Raw genomic sequence first — 6,000 nt, 5'->3', positions numbered from 1 at the left:
TCTTTAAGGAAGCAATTCCACACCTCTGATCAGCTCATTGCTTTTCTCTGTACCTTTCTTGGTGCTTTAGGGAGAATTCCACACAATATTCAAGATGTACAAGCACTTTGGGTTTTACAACAGTATCCCGTCTTATTCTTTATTCCTATCCTAACGTACCTAACATCCTTTTTGCCTTTTCACCTACTACAAAGCACAGAACTGATGTTTTCAATAGACTAACCACAACAGCTCCATGGATTCTTTCCTGAGTGCTCCTAATGAGTTTAAGGGTATGTGGGATGAACTTGTTCTACAGGCTTTTCCTCAGTAGTGGATAACAGTCTCCCTCTTCTATTCAGACATCTATTTTTGCAAAGCTATTTAGAATATAATCTCTTTGAGATCTCCGCCCACTGTCAAATATGATGAATATGACCCAAGATTTCAAAAGTATTTGAGAAGAGAGAGCAGATCAGATAAACCCATATACATATTCTGAGTTGCCATTCAACCTTCTTTCTTTTGGAAAGCTGGCAAAAAAACATGTTAAGTGATATGCAGCAAAAGTAACAGTAGGAAGGAAAAGTCCAAGAGCAACCAGATGAATGTTCTGCTTCCTCAAATACTCCAAATAAACCGTCTAGCACTTACAAGGGCTTGTTTACTCCATTCAAAACCATAATCACATAGAAACTCTACTAGGGGATGTGCAGACTCTGACCTCAGTCATGGACAGCCCATAGGCAAACTATTATAAAAGGAAACCACTGAAACAAATCCAAGTTCTCCCAGTTATTGAAAGAACAGTTGGAGTTTCCTCCTGTCTTCTCTATCACAGCTGGTCAACAAGCTCTACACATTAGCTGGAGAAATTTGGTCGGAACTATTTGGATTTAGAAAAATAATATACATTAATTCTGTTTGGGTTTGGGGATGTTCGCCTCCTTTTTCACAAAGTAGAAGAGCCAATCTAAGAAATGAGACAGGACTTAAAGAATATCTTTTGTAACTCAAGAGTGTCCTTTTCTCTTGTGTCACTTCTGTGTCCGAGACGTGTCAACAACAGAAACATTTAATAAATGACATTTCAGTGCTTGAGTACATATGGACCCCAAATTCTGACAACCCATATTGACAGAAGATTACTTTGGGTTACGACTTCTTGCCAGCACTTCGATATGAGTTCTTGTCCCCTGCTGTGAGTGAGCATGTAGGAAGTGGGTCAATTACTTAACACTAACGAGTTATCATAGAGTATATTAAGCAATTGGGCTGGGCAGATTATCATTATCAGGGATTTTGAGAAATGAAACACATGTATCAAAGACCTTACAGTAAATGACACTAAAAAGTAGCAGTTTATTAATTCTGTTAATAAAATGATAATCCAAGCACCAGGGAAACTCTTTGCGATAAGAACTAAAATAGCTATTTGGGTAGATTAAATACCTGGAATTACAAGGTAGGCAAGAACTGGCCAAATTAGAAGGACTTCATGGATAATGGTTCTGCAGAAAGCAGACAGCATATGTGCTGATGTTGCTTTTACCTAAAAGAGCTTAACACACACCTCCAGTCCTCAGGCTGAATTATTATGGGAGACAGATCAAAGCTGCATATTAGCCATTATGAAACAGGAATTATGAAAAGCTGGCTGATGGGGATGCTGACTACGTGGCTATCTCATTTAACTGCACACACTACTTTCATCTTGATCCCTGCTACCTCCTTGTCATCCACCTACTACCCCCTCCATAGACTGTCAGTCCTGTTTCTCTCACTGCAGCTTCTGATTATATATTGCCTTTTTGCCCTCTGTACTTTAATGCTGTAGCTACAGCTTTTTGACAAGTTCTGTATTCTGCTCTATTTGTGTTATTATAAAGCACCTTGACATAATCTCTGGACACCAGGGGCAATATCCACCAAAGAATGGGCTCGGGTATGTCAACCCTGTTTAATTTCCACTTTAGTAAAATAAAATCTGCCATCTTCAAAGTGTCACTCAGCAGCTCAAGTTCTGTATCCACGTATTCACAGAAAAGCTCCCAGTCCTGACTGTGCTGAGCAAATCTGACACTTAGTTCGTTCTTAAACCTCACCAGGGTTTACAAACCCAATATGCCTTCCAGTTTCACTCCCCCTCCCGAAAGGACACCTGCCAAGTCAGGTCCCACACGAAGATGGAGCAGTGGTGAAGCTACCTCACCACCCTTTTGTCTAGTAAGTCAGTGGTTAGATCACTTACTCTGGATATTAAAGATCTGGGGATTCAACACGCCTCTCCACCTGTGAGGATGTCAACTCTTGTTGCTACTGATGCACGTTAACTGCCAAGCTCAGGTTATTTTAGGGTAGTTGTGGTTGATTTCCTTCAGCTATCTCCCCCTTCCCACTGAAGAAACCAGTCCCCCACATTCGAGACAGCTACTCAAACTACGCGGTGAGGAAAACATTGCTATTTGGCCCAGACATCCTCCATCAGCCCAACCTACACCTCTTTTCTCCCCTTCAAAGCCCCTGGACAAGTACTTCCAGGGTCCATTTAAGACCATCAAGCCCAAAGTAGACACCTCCTTGAGGGACTGGAAAGGGCTTTGGTCTTCAGAGAGAGCTCCAAGGGAACTCCATGCAAGCCTAGGGGCTAGTGCCTGGCGGGATGGGCAGATACACAGCAACTCTGAGGGGAGAGGGGGGCTGAAGGCAGCACATCCACAGCCCTCCAGCCGCATCCCCCCATAGGTTCATGGCCGAGCACCGCTCAGCAAAAGAGGGCCAGGCAGGAGCCCCGCAGCCCCACCACCTTCCCCTGCTCGCAGCTCGCCATCTTCTCAGGCCGACCCGACCCCGCCTGTCATGGCGGCCGCGCCCCAGCCTCACGTGACGGCGCCGACCGGGGAGGGAGGGGGGAGGAGGCGGGAGCGGTCACGTGGCGCCACCGCCGCGCGCGAGCGGTGCGCGCCGCCGCCGCTGCCGCCGAGGGCACGGGGGGGGGCGGAGGGGCGATGCCGCCGCCGCCGCGTCCCGCCGGCCGCCGCCGCTGCGGTGAGTGCGGAGCCGCCCCCGCCGCTCCGGTGTGGGGGTGGCGGCTCCGGGGCTGTGAGGGACAGGGTCGGCGGTGGCGGTGCGAGGGGAGGCGGCCCCGACGGGGGAACCGGCGCCGGTGTGAGGACCAGCCCCGAGGGTTGAGGGACGGGGCCGGTGGCGGTGTGAGGGGCAGCCCCGGGGAGTGAGGGACGCGGTCGGCGGCGGTACCAGGCCGCCCCGGCCGTTTTGCCGCCTGCCCTGAGGGACGCGGCGGAGCCGGTCCGGGGGACAGTGATTCCCGTTTCCTGCCGCCCCTGCCCGGGGCGGCCAGAGGCCGGGGTCAGATTCAGGGCTTCCCCCTTTCTGGCTAAAATGAAGGGTGTGAGCTTATAATGGGGAGGCTACGCTTGGTTGGGTCGCTGGGTGAGCCAGCCGCGTGGTGAGGGCTGTTAGTTTAACCTGACCAACAGCGCTCCCCCGGGGATAGGCCGTGGGGCCGGTGTGGGTTGTGCTACGTAGGATGGAAGACAACGTAATTATTATTTTTTTAGTCTTTAAATGCGTGTGAAGGAGCAGCAGCAGCAGCCCGCCTGCAGGTAAACTGAAACTCTGCAACTGTCAGCCCAAACTGTGGGATCTGTACGTGTTAGTTTTGCTGGCGCTGCTCTTTTCATTGATTCGTTTGCAGGGCGAGGGCAGGCGTTGCTTTTTGGAGGGCTCTTTGACCCCGTGGTGTATTAAAGCTTTCTTATCTTTACGACTGGGAAATTTATTTTTAAACCGTTTCTCCTTTTGTGTTCCTGTGGTTTTCAGTGTATACTTTGCAACATTGAGGCTCCCTTTTCCTCTTAGTAAATATTTGTTACTCTACATGGCTGGTCTCCAGCCCTTCTAGTCAGTTCCTATTGCCATGTGGTATTTTTCTTTTTTTTGTGTTGTTAAAGCTTATAAGCAAGGCTGCAACAGAAAATGCTGATAGCAAATTAACTGTCTCCAAGTTACTTGGAAGGCAAAAGAAAGGTTCTCTGGTCCCTTGTTTGCATGAAAACAGACTGAGCTGAGCAAGTGACCAAAAGCTCTGTGGTGCTGATAGCAGGGGGCTTAGCAGGTCGGACTCTTCCCTGCTGTAGTGTGGCACTGGAAGCAAACACTGCGTTCAGAACCTGCCTTTCCAGATAGCTGCTTCACCTTCCCTTGCTTCTTCATAGGTGTCAGCCTTAAAACTGCCGTTGAGACTAATCAAAACACTAATGCTGTCTAGTACAGCATCTCTGCCAAACTGTATCCTGACTTTTCAATATCAGTTGCAGGGCGGCTGCAGTAGACCTTACAGAACTTTATTGTGTAACTAGATATAAAGTGCAGCCCCTACTCTTCCAAAGAAAAAAAAAAATCTCATGACCTGGCTTTGTTGCTGCTCTGTAAACGATCTGTACTTTATCTGTTTGTGTATTTGGGGTATTGCTTTCTGTTTTAAGGAATGGTGAAATCTCTTAATGCCAGTACAGTAATTATGCAGGTGGGTAGGATCATCAGCACTCTGCCAATATGCCTTTTTTTTTTTTTTTCCTGGAAAATGTATTACAATGTAAGATCAAATCCCTCTGTCCTTACTTAGAAAGAGTAGTCTGTAAGTGACATTAAATATTCTTGAATACTTTCTGTTCTAGCATCTGCTTTTTTTCTTTTTCCTTTCGTATGGATCTCATCTTAATAGGAAACTGCTCCCAGACATCTCTGATTAGCTTAAGCTGATCCAAGTGCAGGCTGTGCCCAGGAAAGGATGGTACCAACCTCTTCCTGACAGTGTGTTTCTGCCCTGCTACCCTGTAGAGAACCTCTGCATATGTGAAATAGTCCGGATAGGATTCCTAGACCTCATTTTAGAACAGCGTGAAGGTCCAGGTGACTCCAGATAAGAGACTTTTGATTAACAAGCAATTGGCCTCCCCCAGTATAACTGTCTCTGAAGAACTGCATGCCTTCTGTATACGCTGTTCCTCATCTCTGGGTAAGATAAGCTCCTGCAGTTTTAGGAGCTTTTCTGCAGCAGGGAAGGAAAGAAACAACACTGCAGCTCTAATGAGCCTTCATCTCTCAGCCTCAGATGAAGAAGCCAGCAGGCTATGTGGCGTGTTCTGGTTTAAGAGATTCTGACTGCAGATTTCAGGGCCTGTTGCCTGTCTTCTGCTATCTAATCACTTTGTCTCAGAGGATGCAAATCGATACTCCATTATGCATAGGAGTAAAACAGAAAGAGTTCCTGATTAGCTGCTGTGTGACAGCAGTTTATGAGAATGGATGAATCTGTTCGTCATTTTCATAGTGATGTAAAATAACAGTAGGTGTGATTCAAGCTTTTTAGGAGGAAGGCGGCCCTGAAACAGCATGGCAAGGGAAATAAAGATGAATTATTAGTATTTTGAAAATTTGTCTATACAAGACATGCTTCCTGATAGTAAATGCTAGAGAAAAAAAAAATTTAATGGTAGTTATAGGGCATTTGTGTGGAGCAGGGCAGACTGTGGGTCAAATCGATGAGATTAGAAGTATCTGAGCAGACAGTAAAAACGGGGATTTCAGATCTTCCAGCAAGAAGGAACAGGGTACTGTGGGGGTGAAAAGAACAGAGGGAGGATCGTTCTTACTTTAGTTGCATTACTTTGGAAGGTACTGTAAAAAGGTTGTGGTCTGAGCAGCTGGCAAGCTGAGTTTGGCAGTGTGGCATCTGTGTGTTGATTACTGAAGCAGAGAAGTAAGGGGAGACTTTCAGCTGAAGGGAAAAGGTAAAATTTTGAAAAAATACAATCATTCCTTTCTGTGACAGTTCAGTTTATCCACTTCCTAAACAGTTCTGTCTGGCTAGGCAATACTACAGTTACAGGTATCCCTAAAATCAAGTAATTATCTTTAGTACCATTCATTTTGGCGAGGTGCTGCCATACAACTCTGTTAATTGCTGTTGAAGAGCAACATGTATGTTGCTAATGT

At 46.5% G+C, this 6,000-nt stretch overlaps 1 protein-coding gene across 2 annotated transcripts in view; it reads left to right on the top strand.

The window, feature by feature from the left end:
* The first annotated feature begins 2,974 nt into the window (after window positions 1-2,974).
* Window positions 2,975-6,000, top strand: part of GALNT11 (polypeptide N-acetylgalactosaminyltransferase 11) — a 54,909-nt gene continuing 51,883 nt past the window's right edge. Inside the window, exon 1 of one of the 2 annotated variants that reach the window (XM_076331954.1) lies at window positions 2,975-3,027. The gene's annotated coding sequence lies outside the window, so the exon portion shown is untranslated. Of the gene's footprint in view, window positions 3,028-3,588; window positions 3,606-6,000 lie in introns of those variants that run through there. The other variant, XM_076331957.1, reaches the window with a different exon arrangement.

Source organism: Aptenodytes patagonicus, chromosome 2, assembly GCF_965638725.1.
Source record: "Aptenodytes patagonicus chromosome 2, bAptPat1.pri.cur, whole genome shotgun sequence".
Lineage (NCBI taxonomy): Eukaryota > Metazoa > Chordata > Aves > Sphenisciformes > Spheniscidae > Aptenodytes > Aptenodytes patagonicus.
Note: the sequence above shows the minus strand (reverse complement) of the source record. Positions and strands in the feature narration are given on the sequence as shown.